The sequence below is a fragment of the Somniosus microcephalus genome, unplaced genomic scaffold (assembly GCF_052327205.1).
Source record: "Somniosus microcephalus isolate GS21.2 unplaced genomic scaffold, FLI_Smic_1.0 unresolved_chr8, whole genome shotgun sequence".
Lineage (NCBI taxonomy): Eukaryota > Metazoa > Chordata > Chondrichthyes > Squaliformes > Somniosidae > Somniosus > Somniosus microcephalus.
The window spans coordinates 23,020,152-23,035,031 of NW_028225186.1; positions in this window are offsets into that span (position 1 = coordinate 23,020,152).

The window sequence follows — 14,880 nt, forward strand, 5'->3', positions numbered from 1 at the left end:
GTGACATTAATATTGGAACCATATTATCTGTCTGTCTATCTCTCTACCTGTCTGTCTGTCTATCTGTCTGTCTGTCTGTCTGTCCTTCGGCACGTCTGTCCGGCTATACACTCGAAAGTTATAGAGCGTACCTACACGTGCGTTGCATCAAAAGAAAGCTTACAATTCCGGATCGGTCGTAAGCATTTTTCCGTTTCGGCCAGACAAAAATTGCGCCCGCAGTATCCAAAAAACGTTCAAAATTCCACTCATTAGCATCTCATTATCCGCTCATTAGCAATAGAGTGACGGCGAGATCGACCAATCGTATGGCGGGTTCATGGCGCATGAAGGTGTGCCCTCCTACATTAGAGTGACGGGACGATTGACCAATCCTATTCTTCGGTGACCTGATGGTTGACCAATCGGTGCGTGTGCAGGCGGGCCTTATCGTTCTGAACCGAGGTGAGTCTCCGCCATCTTGATTCCAAACTTTTCACTTCTTTTTCGCGCTTTCTGTGTCTTTAAAAAAAAAGTTGCTTTTAAAACACATATTGTTTTTTAAAAAAGTTAATTACTTTCTAAATCATTTATCTAATCTCATTAATTTTCCTACATTTCCCCGTTTTCCAGGTAGGCCTCGAAGCCTGGGCGTCAGTTGCCAGCCATACTGGACACCAGGCAATTGTTTTGTGGCAAGCTCCTCCCACCCCTCACCCCCCACCCACCCGCTGGGCCCGATTCCGAACCAGCGGCAGGCCGTCTTGGTAATGGCTGGCTGGTCTCACTGCAAGCTGCTTGCGGTTCATTCGGGGGTGGGGCGGGGCTCGGGAGGGGAGGGGAAGGGGCAGCGGAGAGGGTTACCCCAGCAATCGGGCTCGCCAGCCACAATTGGCAGCTCAGGCCCAGGAAAGGAGATCGGGAGGCGGAGAGGGGAGGAGGGTTACCAAGGCAACCGGCGCTCGGGAGGGGAGGGGGAGTAGAGAGGGTTACCCAGGCAACCGGGCTCGCCAGCCGCAATTGGCCGCTCAGGCCCAGGCCCGGAGATCGGAGGCGGAGAGGGGAGGAGGGTTACCAAGGCAACCAGGTCTCGGGAGGGGAGGGGTAGCAGAGAGGGTTACCCCAGCAACTGGGCTCGCCAGCCACAATCGGCAGCTCAGGCCCAGGCCCGGAGATCGGGAGGCGGAGAGGGGAGGAGGGTTACCAATGCAACCGGGCCTGGCCAGCCACAATCGGCCGTCTCAGGCCATTCCCCCCCTCTACACCTCTCCCCCTCACCCTCCTCCCCCCTCCCCTCTCCTCCCTCCCCCTCCCCCCTTCCCCCCTCTCCCTCACCCCCCTCTCCCTCCCCCTACCTACCCCTCTCCCCACCTCCCTCCCCCTCCCTCCCCCTCTCCCCCCTCCCAGCCCCCCACCCCCACCTCCCCCACTCCCTCCCCCCTCCCCCCCTGACTCCCCACTTCCCCCCTCCCCCCTCTCCCTCCCCCACTACCCACTCCCCCCACTCTCCCTTCCCCTCCCTCACCCACCCTCCCCCCCACTCCCCCCCACCCTCCCCCCTCCCCGCCCTCCATTCCCCTCTTTCTCGCTCTCTCTCTTCCCCCCCAGTCGCTCTCTCTCTTCCCCCCCAGTCGCTCTCTCTCTTCCCCCCCAGTCGCTCTCTCTCTTCCCCCCCGTCGCTCTCTCTCTTCCCCCCAGATGCTCTCTCTCTTACCCCAGTCGCTCTCTCTCTTCCCCCCCAGTCGAACTCTCTCTTCCCCCCGAGTCGCTCTCTCTCTTCCACCCAGTCACTCTCTCTCTTCCCCCCCAGTTGCTCTCTCCCTTCCCCCCAGTCGCTCTCTCTCTTCCCCCCAGTCGCTCTCTCTTCCCCCCCAGTCGCTCTCTCTATTTCCCCCCAGTCGCTCTCTCTCTTCCCCCCAATCACTCTCTCTCTTCCCCCCCAGTCGCTCTCTCTTCCACCCCAGTCACTCTCTCTCTTCCCCCCCAGTCGCTGTCTCTCTTCCCCCCCAGTCGCGCTCTCTCTTCCCCCCATTCGCGCTCTCTCTTCCCCCAGTCACTGCCTCTCTTCCCCCCAGTCGCTCTCTCTCTCTCTTCCCCCCCAGTTGCGCTCTCTCTCTTCCCCCCCAGTCGCTCTCTCTTCCCCCAAGATGCTCTCTGTCTTCCCTCCAGTCGCTCTCTCTCTTCCCCCCAGTCGCACTCTCTCTTCCCCCCCAGTCGCTCTCTCTCTTCCCCCCAGTCACTCTCTCTCTTCCCCCCCAGTTGCTCTCTCACTTCCCCCCCAGTCGCTCTCTCTCTTCCCCCCCAGTCGCTCTCTCTTCCCCCCCAGTCGCTCTCTCTATTTCCCCCCAGTCGCTCTCTCTCTTCCCCCCAATCACTCTCTCTCTTCCCCCCAAGTCGTTCTCTCTTCCACCCCAGTCACTCTCTCCCTTCCCCCCCAGTCGCTCTCTCTCTTCCCCCCCAGTCGCGCTCTCTCTTCCCCCCTATTCGCGCTCTCTTTTCCCCCCAGACACTGTCTCTCTTCCCCCCCAGTCGCTCTCTCTCTCTCTTCCCCCCCAGTTGCTCTCTCTCTCTCTTCCCCCCCCCCAGTCGTTCTCTCTCTCTCTTCCAACAATAACATGCCCTCATAAAGCCTCGGCACCGCTGGGCACTCCAGCTATTCTGCTATATTTGGTATGTTGCAACCAAAGCTAAACCAATAACTTTACTTTCAGATCCTTAATAAACTAATCAAATTTTCCATTGCCTCTTTTCCATCCTCATAGGTTTTCTTTGAACGATCTCTCCACCATGTGTTGCCCGGACCTAGCGTCCCTCTTGAACATAGAACAATAAACGGAATTCAACTTTACTTCATCACTCACCAAAATTATCCGTGCAGCACACGTGAAAATTAATAAAACACACATTTGTATGTATTATGGTCGGTATTTGGACAACTGCGCATTTTGATATCTATTAATGACCTGGACTTCCGTATAGAGGCCATAATTTCACAGATTGTAGATGACACGAAACTCTGAAATGTAATAAAAAGTGAGGAGGATAGTCGGGCATAGTCAGTCTGGTGAAAAGGGCAGACACAAGACAGATACAATTTAACATAGACAAGTGTAAAGTGATACATTTTGGTAGGAAGAATGATGAAAGAAAAGATAACCTAAATGCTACAATTCTATAGGGGTTGCAGGAACCGAGGGTGTCCAGGGGGAGGGGGGATTTGTGCACAAATCTTTGAAGGTGGCAGGACAAGTTGAGGGGACCGTTAGAGAAGCAGGTTGGATTGTTGACTTTATTAATAGAGATATAGAGTACAAAGGCAACATAGTTCTGCTAAATATTTACAAAACAATAGTTAGGCCTCTGCTAGGGTATTGTGCCTAAATTCAGGGCACCATATTTTAGGAAGGATGTCAAGGTCTGTGAGAGGGCGCAGTGGAGATTTACAAGAAGATAGCTGGGATGAGGGACCTCAGTTATATGGAGAGACTGGAGAAGCTGAGCTGTTCTCCTTGGAGCAGCGAAGATTAAGAGGAGAGTTGATGGAGGTGTTCAGAATCATGCCCAGATTTGTTGCAGTAAATACTGAGAAACTGTTTCCAATGGCGCAAGCTGCTGCACCTTGTCCAGAACAGTGAAACCAGATGACATGGCCTGCGCGTGTAGGGGGAATATTCAAAACCAACCTGCAGAATAAATATTTCAGTGAGCGGGGGGTCAATCTATGGAACAGGGTCTGTAGGGAGAAGGTGGAAGCATTTAGTGTTGCTTCTTTTAAATAAAATTTAGATAGATTTCTTTCAGCAATTAACGTTCTGGGATAAAGTTTCTGAGTAATTTAACACATGATGTGTGGTGAGTATAGTGTTTTCGGTGGGAACAGGGAACATTGGACCAATGATTCACAAAGCTGGGATTTCCTTGCCTCATGGTTGTTTTTGGTAGACAGGTAGACGAAATCATAGCCAATGACCAGGGCCCCAGTATTAGTCAAAATATCACGATGTGGCAAAGAAATTTCACTCAGCTCAAAATTCATAACCTGTTCTAACAGTCTATCTGCAGCCAATGTCTCACCTGTTCTAACAGTCTATCTGCACCCAATGTCTCACCTGTTCTAACAGTCTCTCTGCACTGAATGGCTCACCTGTTCTAACAGTCTCTCTGCACTCAATGTCTCACCTGTTCCAACAGTCTATCTGCACCCAATGTCTCACCTGTTCTAACAGTCTCTCTGCACTGAATGGCTCACCTGTTCTAACAGTCTCTCTGCACTCAATGTTTCACCTGTTCTAACAGTCTCTCTGCACCCAATGTCTCACCTGTTCTAACAGTCTCTCTCCACCCAATGTCTCACCTGTTCTAACAGTCTCTCAGCACCCAATGTCTCACCTGTTCTAACAGTCTCTAGGCAACCAATGGTTCACCTGTTCTAACAATCTCTGCGCTCCCAATGAGTCACCTGTTCTAACAATCTCTCAGGGTCCAATGACTCACCTGTATGAAAAGTCAGTTTACGGAATGAGTCATCAATTGTAACTGTCTCAATATCCAGCGAAAGACCTGTTCTGACAGTGTCAGTGACCATGTCATCTGTTCTCTCTAACAATACAGTGTTTTAGCCGTTTTAAGAGTGTCGCAGTCCCCATCATGACATTTTTTCTTACAGCCTTCCAGAACCCATCGTCTCACATGATTATTCTTTATTCGTTCCTGGGATGTGGGCGTCGCTGGCACGGCCAGCCTTTATAACCCATCTCTAGTTGCCCTGGAGAAAGGGTTTGTGAGCTCCGTTAATTTGCTGATGATTGAGAGCAGATTGATAGGATTGCATTTGTACTGCGTTTTGTCAGGTGGGTTGCCAATATTTTATCTCTACTGGAACAGCTTCTCTAGAGTTGCACCTAGTTCTGGAGCTGAATTATTCAGCAGCCGGTATGTTGTTGGGATCGACAGCTTTTGCTTTACCCAGTGCGCTCAGCTGTTTCTTGATATCACGTTGACTGAAAAGAATTGGCTGAAGACTGGCTTTCCAGACGATGGGGACCTCAGGAAGAGGCCGATAAGGATAATGCAATCAGCACTCCTGGCTATAGGTTTTACAAGCGGTTTATTTATTACATTTTCTTCCAAACTTTGTGTTTGTCCAAGTGTGACTGCCTCACATTCTATCTCCTGATCTTCATGTCTCCCTCTGTTTCTCTCTACCTCTTCTCTCCCTCCTTCTCTCTCCCTCTCTCTGACTCCCTCTTCTCCCTCTCTTTCTATATCTCCCTCTCTCTTTCCTCCCTCTCTCTCTCATTCGATCTCTCTCTCTGTCTATCCCTCCCTCTCTCATTCTCTCTGTCTCTCTGCCTATACTTCTCTCTCTGAGCCTCTCTGCCTCTCTGTCTCTATACCATTCTCTCTGTCTCTCATTCAATTTTGTCTGTCTCTGTCTCTTTCCATCCCCCCCTCTCTCTCTCTCGGTCTCTCTCCCCCCTCGCTCTGTCTCTGTCACGGTCTCCCTCCACGTCTCTCTCTTCTCCCCCTCTCTGTCTCTCTCTCTCTGTCTCTGTCTCTCTCTGTGTCTATCTCTCTCTCTCACTCGCTCTCTCTCTGTCTCTGTCTCTTTCTGTCTCTCCCCCTATCTATCTCTCTCTCTCTCTGTCTCTGTCTCGCTCTCTGTCTCTCTCTCTCTCTCTCTCTCTGTCTCTGTCTCTCTTTCTTTCTCTCTCTCCCCGTGTCTATCTCTCTTTCACTCTCTCTCTCTATCTTCCTCTCCCTCTGTATCTCTCTGGCTGCTTTGCTTTTCCATTCTCCAATAGCCTGAAGAGCAATGACCTGTCAGACGAGTGTTGTGAGGACCTTGTTTCTGCTCTCTCTGTGAAAAACACGCTGAAAGTCCTCGACCTCTCCTTTAACGGATTCATAGACAAATCTCTGTAGCACTTCCACCAACTCATACTGAACTGCGCCAGTCTGCAGGAGATTACATAAAATATTATTATTTTTCTGCTTTGTATTTCATTTAGCATCTGTGGAAAATTGTCAAATATAATGGCCCAGAAATTCGGGTCGGAGGCTTCCCGCTGGTACAAGCCCCCGACATGCACTTACCTTGCGTGCCAGCAGTTGAGCTGTAGGGCCACGTGGAATTCTGCTCCGGGGCCTGGCCCAGCTGCCAGCGCGCTGTTCTTGCGTGTCGCAGGGGTGTTGTTAGTGCGATGCGTCCCCTGGTATCACGTGAGCCATGGGCAGCCAGTCGGAGGAGGGAAAAGCCCATTCATAAGATTGACAGGAAGACCTGTGAAAACTTATGAATACTATGGGCATCAAAATAGAAGTAAAACCTCAAACAAATTTTAAAAAAAATCATACTTTTTAAATAAACTATAAATTACATTAGATAGCTACTTTAAACAATAATTTAAATTTTTGAAAAAAATAATTTATCAAAAAACGGGGCTAAAAATAAACTTACCTTGCTTTAAAGTACTTAAAAATAATAAACCTGTGGAAAAAATGTTTTAATTTTAATTAATTGACCTCTTACCTTGTGAAAAGCAGTCTTTTTAAATGTGTTAATACTGCAGGCTTAACCTCGCGTGAAAACCTGCAACAAAAAAAATAAGTTCAAAGCGCACACGCAGCCTCCGCTGTGCGCGTGTTCGACCTCTGAACCACTTTGTTCAGAGGAATGGAAGTGCCGGTTTTCTGTGCATGCGCAGTGCATGCAGGAAACTGGCAATTCCATTCAGCCTATGGGTGAGTACCCGGTGCGTACTCACCCGTGGAAAGCAGAATTTCTGGGCCAATGTGTAATAAATCTTGTCTTTAGTAACATACCAAGGACATGTTGCTAATGTAACTGAGCACACATTTTCATTCCCTTATCATAGCCTTGGCTCTAAGGGATATGTTGGGATGCAAAGCACAATCTGCAATTTTTCTTATTTTAAATCTCTCCCCTTGCCCCGTCCTTCACTTCCCAGGCTAGAGAGATACAGAGAAAATAGAGAGATAGTGGCTGATGTTTATGCTAATACAGAAAGAAAGATATTGATTGGAAGATAGAAAGAGAAAGAAGGAAAAATGGAAAGTCACAGATAGGATGATAGCAAAAGAGAGAAACGTAGAGTAAGGCAGAGAGATAGAGGGGGGAACAGAAACAGTCAGAGAGAGTTAGAAAATTGAGAGTGGAAGAGACAGAGATGGAGAAAAGGAGATATAGAGAAGGGAAACAGAGAAGAGAGAGGGAGAGAGAAAGAAACAAAGACAATTGCAGAGTAAGCGATAGACACTAAGATACATAAATAGCGATAAAGTGAGAATAACAGAGATATGGAACGAGAATGAGAGAGGGGGCAGAGAGAAACCGAGAGAGGGAAGGAGCATAAATAAATGGAAAACAGCGATAGAGGCAGAGACAGAGAGAGTGGCACACATACACAGAGACAGACACAAATACAGAGGCAGAACTAGAGGCCGAGATAGAGCTATGTAAAGACAGGAATAGTGACAGAGAGAGAGCGAGAGATTAAATGGAATAAAGAAATAGGGTGATGGAGAGAGAAATAAAGCAGGAGAGGGAGGGAGGTAGAGGTGGAGGCAGAGAGATAGAGGGAGAATGATGAATAGAAAGTGAGAAATAGAGTTGGAGAGATAGATGGATGAAAATATATAGAGAGATGGTCAGAGATTGAGACAGAGAGATGTGGATAGACACAGTGAGGGAGAAATAGAGAGAGGGTGGAACAATAACAATTATATGGTAATTAAAGAGATCGAAATATATACAGAGACAGAGACAGAGCGAGACTGAATGATGCACAGACAAATTTGATGACACTGTCATAGGTAATCCATAATATAATTATATGTTAAATTTTTTTCCATGTCATTTAATCTAAAATAATTTCACAGAGCCCCTCTTCCATGGATGTTATTTTCCCCTTCTTTTACAGATTAAAAGCGAATTGTTTCACTTCTCAAGGGTGCAAAGCGCTGGAGAAGCTGCTGAATTGCAGGCATAAGCTTCAAGTCTCCTTATAATGGAGTGAAATCCGCTTCAATGTAAGAAGCTCGCTGTGGATAAAACTGGTTCAAGGGGCCCGTGCTTGGAGCAGGACTGATTTAACTGGTGTTTGTCAAACTGTTAAATCTCTTAAAGAAGAACCAGGCAGGAAATTACCTGGAAGAATGGGACATCTGAGAGTATCGCCCCCTCTTGTGGACTGTGTAAGTTCCCTATGGGAAGTGTGGTGTGGAGAGCAGCTTTGGACAATATCAGACTGTGTCCTGCGGCCTCAATCAGAACAATAATCACTGCCTAGGCTCAACGGAGAAACAGGTCTCCTTGGGATTTGCAGCTGAGCCTCAGCCGCTGCAGCTGGGAAGAATTAGCCCGCCCAGGAGAAGATCAATGAGGGGAAGGGAGCGTTACTCCAGGAATTACTAATGTTCCAGAGCACTAGACACAGGGTAGGTGCATCTCACCACACCTGGAGAAATTTGGGGCTGCAAAGCAAGTATATCATTGCAGAGAAGTGTTGTGAGGTTGATCGCAAGGCTCAGTTGTGAGGAAATGTTGCGAGGGAGTTGATCTCTTCAGCAGGGCGTCAATGTTTCAAACTAGAAAAAGCAAATTTAGGACTGGGCTCAGGAATTTCAACTTCCACAGAAAGTGATATACTTATGAGATGGACACCCAGCGAGACGATAACCTCACGACCGTTGGCCGAACAAGCAGATGTTTCAATGAAGAGACAACCACTTGCTGGATCAATGAGCTGCGGTGGGCCGAATAGCCACCTCCCTTCTGAATTATCAGGTGAACTTGCATTTCTCAATTATCAATTAAAATGAATGCTAATGAACGGTCCTTTCCTGTGTGAAGAGTGGCAGTGAGGAGGTACATTATAGACACCTCCCTGTGATACGTTGTTAGGAGTTATCACAATCCTCATAAGGAGATATCAGCTCTGTGTTTATCTGCAATAAGATAGTGCAAGTGCAAAGCCACTCACACCCATAGGCAAACACAGATACACCCATAGACAGATGCAGACAAACACACAGACACACACATAGAGAAATGTAGACAACACATCCATAGATAAATACATCCACAAACACCCATGGACAAAAGCAGATGCACACACACACACAAATTGCCATAGACAGATAAAGATAAAAACATAAACATCCATTGACAACAACAAACACACAGACACACTCATAGACAGAAACAGATACACAAACATGTAGATGGTAAATGGAATGGGAGCCAAGGATAAATCCATGGGGGACACCAGAGGTAATGATGCAGGAGTGGGAAGCGAAGCCATTGCAGGTGATTCTCTGGCTACCATTACACAGATAAGAATGGAGACAGGCGATGGAATTCCCACCCAGCCGGACGACAGTGGAGAGGCATTGGAGGAGGATGGAGTGGTGAACCATGTCAAAGGCTGCAGACATATCAAGAAGAAGGAGGAGGAGGGGGAGTTTAACATGGTCACTGTCACATAGGATGGAATTTGTGAATTTGATAGGATTCATTTCAATACTATGAAACAGAAAGTAAAAAGAACGAAAGGAAGAAAATCCTAAAACGTTTTACAGCCATACGTTTTTGGAGTGCAGTCACTGTTGTAATGTAGGATATGCGACAGCTAATTTGAGCACAACAAGATCCCAGATAGAGAAATGTGACGATTAGCAGACAATCAGTTTTAGGTAATAAAAACAGGTATTGCTGGAAATACTCAGCAGGTCAGGCAGCATCTGTGGAGAGAATAGCCAACGTTAACGTTTCTGGTCGATAACCTTCCATCAGAACTGGAATAAGTTAGAGATGTAACAGGTTTAATCAAATCAGCGGCAAGGAAAGTGGGAAAGGGAAGGTCTGTGATAGGGTGGAAGGCAAGAGAGATTACATGACAAAAGGGATAATAGCGCAAGGCAAAATGGGGTGGTAATGGGAAAGGATAAGCAACAGAAGGTTGTCAAGAGGAGGTGTAACTTACAGGAGCAGAATCATTATCTGTTACCAACAGCGCTGTCCAGAAACATGTGGGCAACGATTATGACCTGGAATTGTTGAAGTCAATGTTGAATCCAGAGGTCTGTAAAGTGCCAAATCCAAAAATGAGGTTCTGTCCCTCGAGCTTACGTTGAGCTTCATTAGAACAGTGTAAATGGCCGAGGACAGAGAGGTCAGAGTGGGAGTGTTGGGAAGAATCAAAGTGACAGGCCACCGGAAGTTCATGATCAGACTTGCGGGCTGAACAGAGGTGTTCCACAAGGCCGTCACCCAGTCTGTGTTTCGGTCTCCCAGTGTAGAGGAGACTGCATCGTGAGCAGCGAATAGAGTATAATAAATTGAAATAAGTACAAATGAATCTGTGTTTCACCTGTAAGGAGTGTTTGGGGCCCTGGATGGTGGGATGTGAGGAGGTAAAAGGGCATCTGCAATTGCATCTCCTACGGTTGCATGGTAAGGTGCTGTGGGAAGGGGAGGCGATGTTGAAGAGTGGACAAGGTGGTCGCGGAGTGACTAACCTCTTCGGAATGCTGAATGGGTAGTGGAAACGTTGTTCGACAGAGGGGAGAATGATGCACGTGACAATTACAGGCCAGTCAGTTTAAGGTCGGTGGTGGGGAAGCTTTGAAAATAATAATACATTGTACGATTATCTAGTTCCTATCAAAAGACTGAGGTCCACTCAGGCGATCAAATAAACGAGGTTTAATGAAAACTAACAGAGTTTAACGGATAACAATCAGAGAACATCGAATATAGGTCTAGTCAGTTCGGAGGCTCCACAAGGACTGCTTGGGCGGTCTCGTGGCTGACGTAATGACGTCATCACGTTTTCCCGCCAGTGGGGTTCACGTGATGAATGGCGTGACGTCGTCGCGTTTACCCACACTATTAAAGTGGTCACGCTCTGTACATGTAAACAGTGAAAACAAAGATACAGATTCAGGCTATAGCTAACATATTATTGAAGGGAATTATATACAACTGATCGGAGTCCCTTAGTGGCTCTGCCACATGTGCACCCCCAGAATTGTCTATAACAGTAAAAGAAAAATGGCGAGGAGGCCTGACAAGCCTGTCAGAGCGACTTCTGTAGCCTTGATGTGGAAGCTGATGGATGGCGGGTGAGTTGGTGGGCGGTTGCACCTGATCAGGCACGGCGACTGTGTGTGGTCGGCCACGTTTCTGCAGTTGTGCGATGTTGACTGGGTGGTCAAGGCTCAAGTGTGCCGGCTTCAACCGGTCAACCGAAATGTGTTCCGGTTTACCTCCAACATCGACCGAAAAATTTTGTCGCCCGGTTCTAGCACACGGAAAGCACCAGTGTAAGGTGGTTCGAGCGTATCCTGATGAGCGTCGTGCCGGATAAACATATCGTCAGCGTTCTTCAGCTCAACTGGGACGTGGGAGCTCTGCAAGCCGTGATGCGACCTAGGCACTGGAGCAAAACGTCTGGCTGCCTCCTGGTGGCTGATGAGCTGCTGGGATGTGGACCATGGCTCTGTTGGAGTTGGTACACGTAGCGGCTGGCCATATATGAGCTCCACCGAGGATGACTGAAGATCTTCTTTAGGTGCCGTACGAAGATCCAAAAGGACCCATGGAAGCCTGTCCACCCAGCCCGCGCCTTGAAGGCTGGCTCGCAGTGCGGCTTTGAGTGACCTGTGGAATCATTCGCACAAGCCATTCGCCTGCAGATGGTAGGCAGTGGTGCAATGAAGCTTGACGCCGAGCCCCTGAGCCACAGCGTTCCAGAGCTCCGAAGAAATCTGCGGCCAACGATCAGATGATATGTCCGCCGGTACCCCAAGACGGGTGCCCCAAGCGGAGATGAATGCCTTGGCCACGTCTGCGGAAGTAGTGGAGGACAATGGAACCACATCAGGCCATCTTGTGGTGCGGTCCACCATTGAAAGAAGATGAGTAAACCCGTGCGAAGGCGGAAATGGCCCCACCAGGTCCACATGCACATGATCAAACCTATGTTCCGGAACAGCGAAAGTGGCCAATGGAGCCTTGACGTGATGCTGCACCTTGGCCTTTTGGCAGGCCACGCAGGTGTTGGCGCAGTCGCGGACATCAATGTGCATGCCCCGCCACACGAATTTGGACGATATCAGCCATTGTGAGGCCTTCATGCCAGGGTGCGACAACCCGTGTATGGTGTCAAAAACTTTTCGGCACGAGGGGACTGGCACGATAGGGCGAGGATCTCCTACGGAGACATTGCAGAGTAGCGTAGTGCCCGCGGCATGGAATTTGATGTCGGCCGCTTGGAGGCTAGAGGGGTTGGTTCTGTAAGATTCAGCTTCCGGATCCAAGGTTTGATCTGCAGCCATGAGGGCATAGTAGATGTCGAGCTGGACTGCATGTACGGTCACGCAGTAGAGGCAATCCGCCACCAGGCTGTCTTGACCAGACACATGCTGAATTTCAGTGGTGAATTCTGAGATAAACGTCAACTGACGTTGCTGCTGAGCTTGCCACAGTTCAGCGGTCTTGGCCATAGCGAACGTTCGTGGCTTATGGTCCACAAAAGCCGTGAACGGACGGCCCTCTAGCAAGAACCGGAAATGGTGGATGTCCAGATAAAGGGCCAGCAACTCCCGGTCGAACGTGCAGTACTTCCACTCATTTCACCGTAGTTGACAGCTGAAAAACGCCAGCGGTTGCCATGTCCCATTCACCCACTGTTCCTGCACTGCGCCGATGGCATAGTTTGTAGTGGAATTGCGCCATCCTATGTGATGTTTTGGCCTAAGATATCAATCTGCTACAGGCCAAACTGGCACTTGGCTGGGTTGATGATCAAGCCATGTTGACTGAGGCATCTAAAGAGGGTGCGTAAATGGCAGATGTGCTCCTCTTTGTTAGGGCTGGCGATGAGGTTGTTGAGGTAGACGAATAGAGACTTGAGGTCACGAAGCACGGAGTCCATCAAGCGCTGGAAAGCCTGTGCAGCGTTCTTCAATCCAAATGGCATCCACAGAAATTCAAATAGGCCGAATGGGGTGATGACTGCAATTTTCGGGATGTCTTGCGGGTGCATGGGTACCTGGTGGTAGCCACGGATAAGTTCGACTTTTGAAAAAATGGTATTTCACGCCAAGTGGGCAGAGAAATCCTGAATATGAGGGATCGGGTACTGACCAGGAGTAGTGGCATCATTCAGGCATCGTTAGTCGTCGCAAGGTCGCCATCCGCCGCCAGGTTTTGGAACAATGTGGAGAGGCGAAGACCAGGGATTATTCAACTGGTGAATAATCCCTAGCCACTCCATCGTGTCAAACTCCGCTTTTGCAGCCACGAGCTTGCTAGGATCGAGGCGCCGGGCCCGTGCATAGACCGGGGATTCAGTAGTGCTGATGTGATGTTTGACACAATGTTTCATGGCCGTGGAAAAGAAGGTGGGTCTGGTGAGGTCTGGGAAATCCCCGAGGTGGCGGGTGAAGTCGTCTGGAGGTGGGTAGGCACAGGAGAAAGTGCATGACATGGCATAAGCATGGTGGCACGGGATGGAGTGAAACGTGGCCGCATTGATCAACCGGCGGGGCCTTACATCCACCAGGAGGCCGTTGGCGCACAAATCATCTGCCCCAAGGATGGCTTGCGAGACTTTGGCCATGATGAAATCCCAGTGAAACTGCTGACTACCGAAGCACATCTGGACCCGCCGTCTTCTGAAGGTCCAAATGGCCCTGCCATTCGCCGCCTCCAGGGAGGGGCCGTGTCCCCCGGCTTGTATATCAAGATTTGACGTGGGTAGGATGCTACACTGCGCCCCAGTGTTGCAGAGGAAACGTCGACCAGATAGGGAGTTGGTGATGAAGAGGAGTTATCCTGAATTACCGTTTGCCATCGCAGCCACGGGGCACTCGTTATTTCGACAGGGTTGCTTTTGGATTTTTTTGAGCGAAAAGCTGCAGGGAGGATGGCAGCATCTTGCTTTCGAGCCAAAACGGGCGTGGTAGGAGCACAACCCCGCAGGTAGAGGGGCTGGAGCAGCGTCTGTGGGGGATGGGCGTCTCGTGGCAGCGCAGTACTGCTGTGTTACCGCGAACATCTTGTCCGCTTTGACAGCCAGCACTGCGCAGTCTGTGACTTCCGACCTGAGTAGGGCAGCCTGAATTTGCTCCGGTAGCTGGCTGAGGAATAGCTCGCTGAAGAGGAAGCATGCCAGTTTGGAGCCTAGGAGCGTGAGCATTTGGCTCATGAGCTCGGACGGCATGGATTCCCCGAGGCCAGGCATAGCGAGCAGCCGGCCGGTGCACTCCGACTTCATGAGCCCGAAGACCTGTAACAACCGTGCCTTTATCGTTTCATGCTGGTGATCTTCTGGTGGATTACCAAGCAGGCTGATGATCTGCGAGGCTGTGGCGCTGTCGAGGCGGAGACCACGTAATAGTAACGGGTCTGATCTGCAACGATGTTCCTGATTGTGAACTGGGCTTCAGCCTGGATGAACCACGCGGCTGGCTTTTGCTCCCAGAAATGTGGTAGCTTCAAAACAATGGCGTTCGTTTCCATGTTCAGTAACTTCTGCGATAACCGTTTGCAAAAGTCGGGGTAACCAATGTAGGAATGTCTAGTTCCCATCAAAAGACTGAGGTCCACTCAGGCGATCAAATAAACGAGGTTTAATGAAAACTAACAGAGTTTAGCGGATAACAACAGGAGAACATCGAGTATCGGTCTAGTCAGTTAGGAGGCTCCACAAGGACTGCTTCGGCGGTCCCGTGGCTGACGTCATGACGTCATCACGTTTTCCCGCCGGTGGGGATCACGTGATGAATGGCGTGACTTCATCGCGTTTACCCGCGCTATTAAAGTGATCACGTTCTGTACATGTAAAAAGTGAAAACAAAGATACAGACTCA